The 15,834-nt window shown below is 39.1% G+C and overlaps 1 long non-coding RNA gene across 1 annotated transcript in view; it reads right to left on the reverse strand.

The window, feature by feature from the left end:
* Nucleotides 1-2,980: 2,980 nt before the first annotated feature.
* The window catches only part of LOC120101629 (uncharacterized), a 38,112-nt gene continuing 25,258 nt past the window's right edge, over nt 2,981-15,834 (reverse strand). Inside the window, exons 3-4 of the long non-coding RNA XR_005502340.2 lie at nt 13,192-13,434; nt 2,981-5,039 (exon numbers count right to left, since the gene is read on the reverse strand). This is a non-coding gene — a long non-coding RNA (uncharacterized LOC120101629). The remainder of the gene's footprint in view (nt 5,040-13,191; nt 13,435-15,834) is intronic.

Raw genomic sequence — 15,834 nt, forward strand, 5'->3', positions numbered from 1 at the left:
AGAATTAAGGGGCTGGGGTCACAGAATGCTGATTCATAGAAATGAAAAGAAAACCTGGAATAAATAACTGAATTGATGTGTAAGTTAAAAAAACTGGGCTTTTGTTCTGCCGGAGATGAGTTAGCAGAAAGTGGAGGTGGTTCTTTAGAAGTTTTCTCTATCGAGAACTGAGCTGTCTGAAGATCTTTGGAGAGCAAAAACAGCTCTTCAAGAATTTTTTCTAACAGGATTTCTGATTCTGTCAAAAATCCCAAGAATCACATAGCGTGCTGACACGACTCTTTTAGAGTGTTTTCTAGCAGCTATCTGGGGAATTCTTTTAGAACAGCAAGAGAGGACGACTTGTAGAACTGTCTCAAGCAGAGCGAAAGCAGAACAGATTGAAAGCTGGCCAGAAGGTTGTCTCTGTCAGAGCATAGGCTGCCAGCTTGCACCCACGATTTGACTTCAGTCATTTGTTTTATCAGCTCCCAGACACGCCTTCTCTCACAATCCCTATCCCAGCCAAGGCTGGTCCTTGACACTTAATGAAGACAATGTGTTTTCATTAGTGGGAATTGTTTGTGCTTTTAGGGTCTCTAATACGTTCCCATTTTCTTCTGTATTCCTTGTCCTTAGAAGTCCATATTCTTATTTTTTGTATTATTATTATTGTTGTTGTTGTTATTGTTGTTGTTTTACTTATTCACTTCACATACTGCTCACTGCCCCCATCTTGACCAACCCCTCTTGAAATCCTTCCCTCATTCCCTCTCCCCTTCTCCTCTGAGCGAGTGAGAAACCCCTGGGTATCCCCCCAACCCTGGCACACCAAGTCTCTGTGAGGCAAGATGGGTGCCACCTCTCCCACTGAGGGCAGACAAAGCAGCCAGGCTAGAGGAACATACCCCCCACACAGGCAGCTTTTGAGACAGCCCCTGCTCCAGTTGTTTGGGATGAACATGAAGAACAAGCTGCACATCTGTTACACTTGAACCGGGAGGCCTAGGTCCAGCCAGTGCATGCTCTTTGGTTTGTGGTTCAGTCTCTGAGTATCTCAAGGGTCCAGGTTAGTTGATTATGTTGGTCTTCCTGTGGAGTTTCTATCCTCTTATTGGCTGCAATCCTTCCTCCTGTTCTTCCATAAGAGTCCCCAAGCTCCATCCAGTGTTTGGCTGTGGGTATCTGCATTTGTCTGTGGAGCTTCTCAGATGACAGCCATGCTAGACTCCTGTCTGCAAGCATAAGAGAGTATCATTAATAGTATCAGGGATTCAAAGAGTATACATGGACTGACCCTGGACTCCAACTGCATACAAAGCAATGAATAGCCTCGTAAGAGCACCAGTGGAAGGGGAAGCCCTTAGTCCTGCCAAGACTGAACCCCCAGTGAACATGATTGTTGGGGGGACGGCAGTAATGGGAGAGGATGGGGAGGGGAACACCCATAGAGAAGGGGAGAGGGAGGGGTTGGGGGATGTTGGCCTGGAAACCGGGAAGGGGAATAACAATCAAAATGTAAATAAGAAATACTCAAGTTGATAAAGATGAAAAGAAAAAGAAAAAATAGTATCAGGGATTGAGCACTCCATATTCTCGTTCCTAATATTCTCACCATGGGCTCACCCATCCCTCACATTCCTCAAAGTCCATTTGGTACTGAATTTCAAGCATATTCGTCCCGCCTATCGAAAGCTTGTGGGAGTAACTAAAAAGGAGTATGATTTGCTACCTATGAATGCAAGACTATGGCTGTACACTCTGTGTCTCATTAAGAGAAAGTGTTTTTGACACATAATCTACCATCGAAAGAATGCTTTTTGGACTGGGAATGGAGTGGTAGAGATCTAGCCTGATCTGCACAAAACCCCAGGCTTGACCTCCAGCATTTCCAAAACAAATGAATAATCAAAAGAATACATTTCTATAATTAAATACAATTTTCACTTCAAGTATTATCAAAACATTTTTTTTCATTTGTAATGCTCTGTGACTCCTTTTTATATTTGGCTAGTGATGACAGTGACAATTTCAGAGACATGTGTCTGAAGATCAGAGATAGGTAATGCCTCAATGGTTGCTTGTACAGCTCCCTGAGATCAGATCTTCGCACCTTTATCTACAGAAAAAACAAAACAAAAACAAAACACTGAATAGTAGATATAGATTCTCAAACATAAAAATTTTTCACAAAATTTTAGAACAGATTCCCACAGATTCCCCATAAAATTCAGTGTTATTTTTGTTAGTGGTTCTGCTCACCCCACCCCACCCCAACCCAACCCAACCCAACCCTACACACACACACACACACACACACACACACACACACACACACACACACACACACACAGAGAGAGAGAGAGAGAGACAAACAGAGAGTGAGAGAGAGACAGAGAGACAGAGAGACAGAGAGACAGAGACAGAGACAGAGACAGAGAAACGAAAGGACAGGGACAAAGGGAGGGACAAAGAAAGGGAGGAGGAGGAGGAGTGGGAGGAAGAGGAGGAGGAAGAGGAAGAGGAGGATTGACAAACTTCTCCAAATTTTCAAAAGAAAATTCAATATATTTATTGGCTTTTAACATTCAGGCAAAAGTGAAATACATATTAGAAATTATTTTTTCTCTGAGTTTAGGATAAATAATGTGCTTTTATACAATGGTTCCTTAATCTGCATCAGCTCTGATACTAATGCATATGATAATTTTCATTTATTTTTCATTTCTGCATTTTCTATATCAAGGCTCCTTTATGAGTGTGTTATCCTCTAGATATGATTTTGAGTCTTCAGTCTCCTGTAATCATTTCAGGAAGCTTGTCATTTCAGCAGTGCATGCTGGATTTCATTTCAGACTCCTGGACCTCAGGACATCAGTTGACCTCTTAGAGGATATTACATAGTGATATTCATTAACTCCTTTTGATGAACCTTAAGTCATCCTTTTCATTTGACACATATTGTAACATTTTAACGCCTACCCATCTCTATACTTATTCATGTCTTGCTTATTGATTTATGAAAAGAAATTCCCAGAAGTCAGAGCCCACTACCTACTAAATCATTCTCTCCTAGAAGTCATTTTTGCAGACCTCAGTCCTTCTTTTCCTACCTCTTACCCAGATAACTAAGGGTTTTTTCCCTTCTGTAATGGGATGCTTCAAATCTATTTCATAGTCAGTGTCACCCAGCTTACATGGAAGGAGTCTATCTTCTGATGCAACACTGCATATAGTTTGTCCAGAGAACAGTGCTCCTAATCTCATATCCCCTTGCTCTCACACCCCTGAACCATGGAGCTGACATGAAATCCAGTCATACCCTAAAGTCTTTGTTGTCTTTAAGGTCTGTCCAATTTCTTCCTTGCTTTGTCTTTGTCTTGTCATTCAGACTTCTTGATTGGTGTCCCAAGAGTGATTGCTTTTTTGCAGATACCATTACAGAATTCCTTCATATTTATCACTCACAATTAATAAATTTGGCTTTCCTAGAACATTAGGCACACATTTGAATATGTGGCAAAACAGCCTAGAATAGAGTGATGTATTAGAATAGAGGAGTGATGAAACTGTAGAAATTCAGTAGAAAAGAAAATAAATCCAATTCAATTTTTAAAAAAAGAATGGGAAATTTTACAATTATCTTAGCCAAATTTATTGTTAATTCTAGAATGGGAAACCCCCCCATAAAAATAGAAGTCATTCTTGAGAATGGTAATTTTAATTTAAAAGTGGTCCAAATCATGGATTAAGATTTTTTTTACCTGATTTTGCCTGGTGAAGGAGATCATATAGAGATGAGTTTTCCCACAGCCTGGTCCTCAGCCCTAGTATTTTTTCAACATTTACTATTTTGGAGCTGATGTGCTTTTTAAAAAGGTGGTGGAATATTAGGAAGACTGCCTGGAACTCTTGATTATACAGCAGATATTATATTCATAAGAATGTGTGCTACTTTTCTATCATTAAAGATTATAAATGGATTTATATAAGATGGCCTCCAGATTGCTTATTCCAAAGGAAAGATTACATTTTTTACATAATTTCCTAAATGTTTCTAAACTAAGTATGACCCATAAAAATCTCCATTTCATTTTACTGATTCAGAAAAGTCTTAATCTGTATTTGCTGATTTTCATGTGTTTAAATAATTCTAAATGTTTTAGGTTTTGATGATCTTAAATGCCGATGAGGGATTTTGCACTTGTTTGCCAAAACTCTATTATTGATCCTTATGTATGATGTGTTTGTATGCATGATGTGTATGTATATGTGAGTTCATGTGATTTGTATGTATGTGTGACATGTGTGCATGTGTTGTGTGTTTATGTATGCATATGATGTGGATGTACTGTGATGTATGCGTGATGTGTGTGCATGTGGTATGTGTATGTGTGTTGTGTGCATAATGTGTGTTTATGTGTGTAAGATGTGTGCTTATGGCATGAATGTATGATGTGTACAAGATGTTTGTATATGATGGGTGTGAATGTGTTTAAGGTGTGTGTGTGTGTGTGTGTGTGTGTGTGTGTGTGTGTGTGTGTGTGTGTGTACCATGGCGTGAGTGTGGAGTTAGAGGATGACTTTTCAACGGTTCTCTCCTTCCCCCATAGGTCCCTGGGCAGAACCCAGATTTCAGGTCTGAGAGGCAAGTGCTTTACTTGTTAAGCCTTGACATACATGGGCTTTGACATACATCTTAAAATCTGCCACTAGAATGTTACATGCTTCACTTATTGTTAGGTACAAAAAGGAAGTCGGAGAACTATGCAAAACATTGACCTTACTAATAATTAGAAATTTAGTGTTTTAATCTTAAGGAAGAAAAGAAAGTGAGGTAATAAGTTCAGATCCTTTGATAATACCAAATATAATTTATTGAAATAACATAACAATCAACACTAATAGTAATATGCTTACATGCCACAGTTCATCTAGAGGTCTCAGACATTTGATGGATATTTCTCATTACTTGTCACAAACTCTCAGTGAGAGACTGGTACAGGAAGATATACAGGCATTAATTAATTCTAGAAGATTCTCCCATAAGGTCTTTGAATCTGTATGTAGATAATTATGAGAAGTTATCTTACATAGAATTATACTATATATTTTCAGTTTATGGTGACTTTTCATACAGGTAAAATAAGAAATTCATTTATAGAGACCAAGCTTCATTTATTACTCAAATATACAAATAAACATTTCTTAAATGTCATATTTTTCCTGCTCTTAAGTAGGGAACAAAATCCTTTTCACAAACAATCTAGTGTGTTTCTTAAATGTTGCATCATGAAAGAATCCAAGAATTAATTTATTTCCTTCATAGCCATTTTCTCACTGGAAACTAGATTTGAAACTAAACCTTCATTTAACCTAAATTCTTCCCTTTCTTTCTGCTACAGGCAATGTCAGTTTCTCACTCATTATTAGCAAAGCTTTGCTCAAAATAGCAGCTACAGTTTCTACTGACCTGTTCCAACTGGTGAATATCTATATTACCATTATCATGTGGTCAAGCTGAAACCATAATGGAATCTCTTTAGTTTTTAGAGCTCTCTGGAAATACTGTTTTACAGGTGTTGTCTGAAACCAAAATGGCTTACTATTTTTAATTTTACATGATGTTAGTAAAAAATTCTGCAAGGAATCTCCTTCTCCTTCACCCACCACACATCTTCTGACCTTGCCCTGAGAGTTACTGCCTGCAAATCCAAGAGTACTCATGTGAAACAGCCCTCAGCATCTTAAATTTTTATTTTACAGACTATTGTTTAAAAATGATAATTTACATAATTATAAGTAACATATGTTGGAATGAATTTTAAATAAAATATCAGTTTGATATAATACATATAAAGTTGTGGGTTAATTAATTCAGCAAATATTTACCAATATAGGCATCAAAACACAGAGATAAATATGAGGTAAGGCCACAACTGAATTCCCAATAGTATGAAGAAGTGCAATGTGCGAAGCATCCTGGGAACAGAAGGTCAGAGTGCCTAGATCTACAGGTGTTCAGAGAATACTGCACTGAGAAAGTATTTGGTCTCTGATAGATACATTGTAAGAAAAATACAAAAATCAAAGTTTAGAAAAGTGTGTCAGACATTCATAAAGAACTAGGTGAAAGTTCACAATAAGCCTACGCTCACAGCGATTGCTGAAATAAGTAGACTGTAACAGACTGCTGAGACTAGGTATTGTCTATTTAGAAAAATAACCAAGCATCAGTTAGAAATTCTTGAGTCAGAAAACAAAAAAAAAATAAACATCTTTTTACCATAAAGACAATAAAACAACTTCAAACTTAAGCAGGCCATACAATAATGAAATCAGTTCAGTCATAGGAAGCCAAAATACTTCCTTTTGATAACCCTTAAAGTGTATCTTTTTTCCAGAATGCTATCTTTTTCTTGAAGGCATCTATAATCTTACACATGCCTGCATGCAGCCAGACTGAACAGACATTTTTAGGCATGTCTTCAAAGAAAGGAATGAGACCTGACAGATTCTTTTGCACAGGGGGCAAAGGAGAGAAGGACAAATTCTGCGTGAGTTTCCACATCACTTTCTCCATCTGCAAGAGAGTCCTCCTCTGCTCCATGGGGTAAAGGCTCTGAAGGTCCAAGCACCCAGGGAGGCATGCCTTTGGCTTTAAAAATAACCCCATCTCCCTTGTTTTCTCATTAAGACGATCCTACTGTCTTTTAAACACACCCTTAATTCTCATAATAGAAAAAGGCATCCGTTTGGAAATAAATTTTTTTACAAGTTGGTAGATAACACATAGGAATTATAGTAATAATAGAAAACAGAAGAGACATTTAATAAGTTGAAAGAATTGCTGTTACAACAAACACATGCTCAGCAGGATTCTGAAGTAACAGGACAATGTAAAGTGACTCAGAGTAGTAGCAAAGCCCTAAATTGTTTCACCAATGCTGAAGTATTCAGAAGGATACTTCTAGATCCGAATGATTTAGCTAGGTTTTATCTGGTTGACTGTAACTGGTCCTCTAGGTTGCATGTGGGAAGACATTTTGTATATGTGTGTGAAACCATGTGTAGTTTGAACACTTAACAGCCCCAAACAGCTACAGGAGAAATGTTCAGTTAGAACTTAATTTACCTCACACAGTGCAGGGATGGCCGCTCAGCTGTGTTTGTTACGTGAATAACCACACAGTTCTAGGAGCAACCAAAGCAGATGCTTTCCAAGTACTGCGAACCACAGCAGTCCAAATATGATGCTAAGGAAGTTGGAAAGAGATGTTTATGGGGCACACAGTTGCATCGAGTACTGTATTTGGAGGGGCCCTTGCAGAGGGAAGGAGAAAGAGAGAAAGAGTGGCTAGCTGTTATATTATGTAGACTGGTTATTGCTGGCTTTGTAGATGGATGTAATAAAAAGTAAGTTCATAGTTAATGTCTGACTACTGAATAACCATGAAACTTTAGTTAAGCACAGTATGACCTCTGCTTTATTTTGGTTCATGAACTATTGAGAATTCGAACTTTTGAATAACTAAAAGTAAACTTTGCTACAGTGCTAGTCCAATACACTCTGGTGAGTACCAGTTTGCTAATATATGCTGTTAAACATTACTTCTTTTGGTATCGAATATCTCAAAGAGGTCAAGTTCTGTATTGTCTCTCACTGCTCCATGTGTTTAGAATAGTTGGTACTGCTCCTAGCTAATACATTAGAGGATTTCCTTTACAGCATGCTTGAGGGCAGGGATCAAACCCAAGCCCTAGGCATAATACATAAATGCTCCACCACTGAGCTACTCCTAAATGCTTTCTAGAAAGAAAACAGAAACCTCATGCATCACAGGACTTTATACATGTATGTTCTTTATATGATACATGTAAAACCATTAAGTACTAAACAAGAAGAATTGGGAGGAATAATAGATGTTCAGTAGAATGTATGATTGTTATGAGAGAACAAAATTATGACCCCAATGCCAGTCACCCTTTTGAATGACACCAGGGACATTAAATGGCGTTAAAGATGAGATGAAACAAACAAACAACCACTGAGGGCTATGCAGACAGTAGAAACACGCCTGCACTGTATAAAGTGCACTGAAAACCAAACAAAGTGCAGAACTGAGAGCAGTAAAGTCGGCTGCCAGGGGCTTGCTTCCAAAGGGCCTTATAAACTGTGGTGGGTGAACGAGCAGCGAGGAGCTGTTTATCAGACTGGGCGAGATGCCTGGACTTGGACTCGGTCACTTTTACTTATGTGTGCCAAAAGGTCATACACTAGGGTGGGTGCTCTTTTCTGCTTTTCTCTGACCCATGAGACTGGATCTGTGGGAGAACTGAGGGTCTTTTCCGTGTCAGTCAACGTTCTGCTGCTGCTTTTTTTTTAACCCATTGGGCACTTACTACTTCAGTGAAGTGTTCCTCAGTTCATAGTTTGTATCTTTCCCAATCCTATCACAATTAGATTCTTGGGAGTTCCAAATAACTCCAGTTTGATGGTTTGCTTGTGATAGTATGTGGTCTTTATAGAGTGTAGAATAAGTGTTTAGACTCAACCTGCCATATGCTCATTGGCTTGCTAGAATAATCTGAAGACTAATTGTGCAGCTTGTCCAATTATAAAGATAGGACACATAACTTGAGAACAGTCTAAAGTTCTTTCATAAATTGGATGGACATTAGTTCCTTCTCAAGTCATTCCCTTCTAGATTAAGACATTTCAACTCCTTCAGCTTAACAGTCCTTTGCCACCCTGTAAAATGTCTGAAAGGAACTTGTTAGTGGCTGTTCTGCTTTTTAAAGTTATTTTGTTTTTTCATGTTTATGAATGTTTTGGTTCTTGTGTATATGTGTATTACGTGAATATTTGCTGCCTATGGCGGTTAAGAGAGTACTGGGTCCCCCAAAACTGATGCTACAGATGGTTGTGAGCTGCCCCGTGGGTGCTGGGAATCAAACCTGAGTCTTCTACAAGAGCAGTAAGGTCTCTTAACCACTGAACCATATAGTGAGAATTCTGGAATTTTAGTTCCTTTAAAAAACAGAAATATTATAGGAATGTTTTCATTTAAATCTCAGGTGTGGGGACATGGAGCTGCTTCGGACTGTCTGCAGCAGCTGGCTATGGTTTCTCTTGTGCTCTAGCGGAGGGATGGCTTGCCAGCTGCAGATAATTTCTGCGATTGCGTGACTTTTGGGGTTCTGGAAACCTTTCAGAGGACATGTAAATGCTAGGGCCCTGAGATAGGTGGCTGGTGGCTGTTCAGGGGTGGCTGTTTACAGTCTGTTAGTTGTTGAGTTCAAAGAAGAAACAAGAAAGAAATCATACAGACCCCCCGCTCCCCCCCTAGTCTACCCTATTCTCTCTCTCCTATCCAGTAATTGGTTGTGAAACTGGGTGCAGAAGCGATGAAGGATGGGAACTGAAGAACCCAGACAGTAGCAAAGGCCAACCATAAGTTGCACCTCGATGTGGGGCTCAAAGTTAAGGATAAAAATGGGAGATCTGATTTCAAATGCCATAGAAGAAACAGCAGGAGACAAAGGATGGATACTTTTTCTTTAGATGCCAGCAAAAAGTTCAATGTGCTGCTATCTAGTGGTAGAGGGTGAAACTTGGGGTATGAAGGGTGGGAAAAAGAAGAACCCACAAAGTAGCAAAGACTGGCTTCAAATCCATCCCTCTCACTGCAAGTGCTTTCTTAAGATAATGTGTCCGATAATCTGATCTACCTAAATCTGCACAAAAGGGGAGAATTTACAAGATGCCAGAAGCCTTTGAGTATAAAACATTCGGATCTATTTTGTGCATTTAGCTCATATGAATACGTCTACTTCAGTGGAGTTCAGTCACTCATTCTCTGTAGTCTTATTTTTTAATAAAAAACATTTTAAATTTTAATTATTTCTATTATATTTATTTATTGATTGTGCTGTGGTTAGGGGAGATAACGACAGCTTTTGAGAGTCAGTTATTCACTTCAGCCATGGGTTTCAAGTTCAGGATGTAAGAACTCGTGTCAAGAGACTTTACCCACAGAGACATTTCACTGGTCCTTTACAGCATTGTTAAGGGGAAGTTTCAAAACATTAACGGACATGCAATGTTTAATTTGCAGAGCTGGGACTGACTTTTCTTATGCAACACTAGAATGGTACCAACTGGTGTTAAGTTCACAAGCAGGAAATAAGGAAGAGAAAGGAATGGTGGTGAGGAAATGTAACTTGCCCTGATCTGAATGAAGGTCACTGTAGTCTTGAAGCAGGAGGATGACTTTAGAGAGATTATAATGCAAAGGGGACCTGTCTGTGCTTTGGCAGAGTCACCAACTGTCGGGTGTCATCCTTAAAATCGAGAACACGTCAATGGTGACCAGAAACATTTGGGCTTTGGTTTTTGAAATTTGGGCAGAAATAGCTCCATGACACACACATGTCTCAGCTTCTTCAAGTGGGAAGGAAAGCACTTTTGTTGAGCATCTAAGGTAGACAAGCTAAAGACGGTACATCCTTTAGTTTACACAGTTTCATTATGAAAACCCAGTGTCCCTTGTACAGCTCAAAGAACTCAGAGAAGCTGGATGTCTTGCTGAAGGTCACAGTTTGGGAATTGGCAGAAGCAGAAGGGGACGCCAAGATTGTGGATCTATAAGCCACGTGTTCTTTAGCTATTAGTCTGACTAGACAGAAGCTAGAGTTGAGGTAGGATGTGACCATTTCTAGGACCCAGATTTGAAGACAGGAGTTCCCTCAGCTAAACTCGGATGTTATGTAACTCAGCCTCTTTCTACAAAGTTGCTTTGCCAAAGCATCATACAATTCCCTTAGACATAGAAGGATTCAATTAATGGCCCATGAGTTAAAAACAATCTGAAGAAAATAGAAAACACACACTTTTCAAAAATTTCCTCAGAAAGAGAAGATAAAGCATTTTATTAAAAATATGCTTCTAACAACTAAAATTGCTTTTAAGGACCACACTGGGATCAAGATGCCCCATAAATGCAGAGCAACAGTGACAGTCAGGGCAGTGACCAACAGGAAACCATGGCCCAGACTTTGCAAGAGTTAGAGTAATCTATAGGGCCATTTGTTTTAGGCTCCTTTCCATCAATACTGTCAGATGCTACACAGGGCAAAGCTGTCCCGGGTGGGTTAAGGCACCGTCTTCCTCACACAGGGAGGGGACTAAACCCCTATAACATACACAGTCTGGGGCGGAGGGTAGACATGGTTTTTCCATGTGGGTAGAAACCGCCGTGGAAGGAACCCTGGCTTCACACAGTCAACTGATTTACCTCAGCACGGGAGGGGCAGGAGGCTTCATCACTTCTCAGACAGGTCACTATTTCAAAGGGGTTTTGTGAGCATCGAAGACTTAATAAATGTAAAGTGCTTACAAAAGGGCCCTGCATCTAGGAAGCGTGGACTGAATTGTGTCTCTCTCCCCCATCAAATTGATATGCTGTAGTCTTAAACCCTGATGTGACTGTATTTGAAGATAGGGCTCTCAGGAGGCGATTAAAGTTAAACAAGCCCATAAAAGTGAGTCCCTAATTCAACAGGATTGGTGACCTTATAAGAAAGGGAAAGGAAATTTTCTATACTACATGTATGGAGAAAAGCCACGTGAGGATGCACTGAGTTTGCAAGCTAGGAAGTCAACCCTCACTGGAGACTCGACTAGAGATCACGGACTTTTGCTGTCCTTCAAAGCTGTGAGAACTACTTTCCTGCAGTTTAAGACATCTGGTTGAAATAGTTTACTATCAAAACCCAAGAAGGTTAATAACACGAATGAATCTCTTTTTTGAGTATTTTGACTTTTAGTTTCTGGCTCTAACTCTAAGTCCCATTTTCCTTTTTTTTTCTTGTTCTCAAACATAGCATGGCCTCAGAGCAGTAAATATTAGTTTTCAGGCAAACAGCAACAGTAGGTTTCGGCAACTGATAATGCGAAGAAACATAAGCAAGAAGCTATAGTGGAGGTTAGGACAGATACCCAGCTGATATATTGAAAGGATTGCGGAGGAGATGCGATGTGGTACAAAAATGTTTAACTGGTTAAACTTTCAAAAGTCGAAAGGCAATTATAACCGTGAGTAGAATGAGAACACACAACTACACATAACCCCAGAAAGCCCATTAGTGTTCATGAAAACAATCCAAATATAAAATGCTTAACGGTTTCAGACTGAGCTGTAACAGTTACAGAAAAATATCTGTCAACTAATTTAAAATATTTAAAGATACAGCTTTCAAATTTAAATTTTTAATATTTAATTTAACAAAACAAAGAATTGCAAAATATATCAGATAAAATTATTTCTCCCTTTTATGCTTTGCTTATGGAAGATGAGTTCTCTCAACTTTATTTATACGTATCATTGTGAATACACAGCTTTTGAAAGTTCAACTTATGGCTGGGGAGCTAACATCGTGGTTAAGAGAGCTGTACTTGCAGAGGACCTGAGTTCAGTATCTACATCAGGCAGTTCCCACACCACCACCCGTAAATCCATCTCAGGGAATCCTATGTCTTCTTCTGGCCTCCATAGGCATCTACACACACACACACACACAGACACACACACACACACACACACACACACACACAGAGAGAGAGAGAGAGAGAGAGAGAGAGAGATACACATTAATAAAAATAAATCTTTAAAGAAACAAAAACAAGTTATTCCACATACAAAAACAAGTGGTTAGCTCCCTTAGACATTTGTTGGACAAGTATTTATGATTTTTCTATGCCTCCTACCAACAAATGAATTTATAAATAAATACATGAATAAATAAATAAATGTAATGTAGAAATGGATAAGTAATCATCACCAACCCCTACTCACACTACCTTCCTAGTTCTGAGTGAACTGTCTTCTAAGTCCCAGAAAGGCACCTGGCTCTTGTTTTTGTAAAGCCTACCCTTATTTCTGGATCTCACGATTACATCTCATCACTCCTTTCTTTTCAGCCTCTAAACCTAATCAGTCCGTTTGAAAACACATTTATCAGGTATTTATACCTGCCTGCAAAGCCCAGAAAATTAAAGTCCTAGGAAAAACAACGTCAAAAAATTATTTGAATATTGTAATTTAAATGTTCTTGATGTATTTGACCCCTGAATAACGAAATGAGTTCAGAAAGCATGACCTAATAACAAGCTTTCACTAAAATAGTTAAAATAATCAGAAGGAGATTTACCTTTTAACTTAGGCAGGAAGCTGGAAGCCAGGAAAATCATTTTCTTTTCTTTTCTTTTTTTTTTTTTCTTTTTTTCGGAGCTGGGGACCGAACCCAGGGCCTTGCGTTTGCTAGGCAAGCGCTCTACCGCTGAGCTAAATCCCCAACCCTAGGAAAATCATTTTCATTTCTTCAGTATTTCCCAAAGCTATGACTCGTCAATATTAATTCTTTTGCCCAATATATCAGTGTGCAGGAATCACTCTGTAGAAAGATAATAAGGAACACTAGATAGAGAGGAAGTCATTCATTCAGTCATTCCTACCTGAGTCTTTACTGAAGCTCAGGCATAAAGTCAACAATTAATGTCCTAGAGCCAGCACACCTAAGGAGCATGTGCTATAGAGGTCCAACAGGGACACCTACGGAGGTCATGGTAATACACACGTGTAGTTCAAAGCTCAGGTGGTAGTGGAGGAAGGATCGCAATGAGTTCCAAGCCAAGCTGGTCTAGAAAGTGAGTTCTTAAAGCAGGGCTACATTGTAAGGCTGCTGTAGGTGACTTGGGTAGACTGCGCTGGCCTCTCAGAGCCTCTGTCAGCACAGTCTCACATGCAGTGAACCGTTGTTGCTATGTTGTTCTTCTCTTGTTTTCAATCCTATTTGTTTCTATCACTTCATAGTCTCCCATGCTTTAGACATGCTCCATAAAGGAGACACTTTCTGTAGGTGGGTGGAGTGGTGTACACCTTTAGTCCTGTGTTCAAGAGCCTAGATGATATCACCTTGTCTTTAAAAAATAAAGTACAGTATTCAGGCTGGAGAGAGGGGTCAGCTATACCAAGCAGACAATACCACATGCAAATTATATCATCTCTTTTTTTCACTAAACTTATAACAAATTCTTCTGTTCTATTATAACAAAACAATACTAACAGTCACTTGCCTTTTGTTATTCCTGTTACCTGAGTCTTCTGCACTGTGATTGGGGAACTCAGGTTTTCCTTTTGAACTGGGCTCCTTTGTGTTTTATAAAGATGAGAAATACTGTACGATAAGAAAGGAAGTTTGGAGTCTCATAGAATAGAGGTTGGTACTGTTAGTTCCCCAGTTATTAGCTGAGTGCTTTCAGAATCATTACACAATTTCCCTGAACCCATCTCTGTGCCTTAAGTGAGCATACTAATTTTCTCTGAAAGGGTGACTTTGAGGATTAAGTGACAAACCACTTGTCATATGTGGAACATTGCAAGTCTCCATAGATGTCAGTGTCGGCTCCTGACCAGCCTTTAGTCATCAGATCGGTCGCAGTTTAGAATGTCTAGAGTACTTAGTGGAGCTAGGCTTTCCTCATTATTTTTCTTGTTATATGCAGGACTTTTACCGACAGGATTCTTATGCTCTGGAAGGGGAATGGCCATCATTTTGGGTCATTTATTTTCACATTAGTTCACTTTCCTGGTCAAAAGCAAGACTGGCATGACTGGCTGCTACCAGTTCTCTTTGTGTCAACTGGACTCGAGCCCAGGAATGAATTCTCTGGAATTCTGTCATCAACACCAAAATACCTCAACTTGATGTACAATCAGTGGCTAGCATTTTTTTTTTTTGTTCTTTTTTTTTGGAGCTGGGGATCGAACCCAGGGCCTTGCGCTTCCTAGGCAAGCGCTCTACCACTGAGCTAAATCCCCAACCCCATAGTGGCTAGCATTTTAATTTAAAAATGTAGTTGGCTTTTATTCATTGAGAAGTGGTACACACACACACACACACACACACACACACACACACACACACAAAACTACCAATATACTCGAAGACTATCTTTGAGATTCTTCAAATGTGATATATTCTCCAGTATTTTAAGCTGATAGTAGGTAGAGTTGGCACTGTAGATTGGTTATATTTCTCTAGCTCATGTGAGTGAAATTGCAAGAGTCTGTGATTTGTGAAGCATGATATTACTGCTGTGACGAAACATCGTAACCTGTTTGGCTGCCCTTGGGAGTAGGTTTTCCTGGAAATAAGTTATTTTGGACTGTTCCTGTTCTGGGAAACAAAAACTTAGACCTAGTGTCCCAAACTGCTACTTTGCAGGCTGTCATGGAGTCAGCCTGGCTCTGGCTAACTCTGTCCTCTCAAAAGCAGCCCTTTTCTGTCCATGCCGCTTTGGTCATGGTGCTTCATTAAAGCCATAGCAACTATTAACTATTATACTAAGGTGATGGGTACAGAAGTGTGAGCGGAAAATTAATGAAGAGGAAAAGAGAGAATTTGTTTTCAAAATGCTTACTTTACAAGTTCAGAAATAAGGCTTTATATATATATATATATATATATATATATTTATATATATATATATATGTATGTATGTGAATAATTCTCCATCATCTGATGAAGCCCTATTAGGACAGGGAGCAGGGTTTATGAAAAGTCATACTGGATAAGGGAAGAAATGTTTTCCCTCTCACTGTCCTAATAAAAAAGATTTTATGGTTGTATTTCAGACCTGAGCCATGAACAAAATAATTTTTATATTAAAAGATGAAAACTTATAGCAAATAAAAAGGGGAAATTTTGGCATGCATCTTCCAGCATTTATGAATTAGACCCATTGGAGATGTCTCTACTCACGAAGAGAAAAATACTATCACTGGAAAGCAC

Source organism: Rattus norvegicus, chromosome 3 (genome assembly GCF_036323735.1).
Source record: "Rattus norvegicus strain BN/NHsdMcwi chromosome 3, GRCr8, whole genome shotgun sequence".
NCBI classification, from domain to species: Eukaryota; Metazoa; Chordata; class Mammalia; order Rodentia; family Muridae; genus Rattus; species Rattus norvegicus.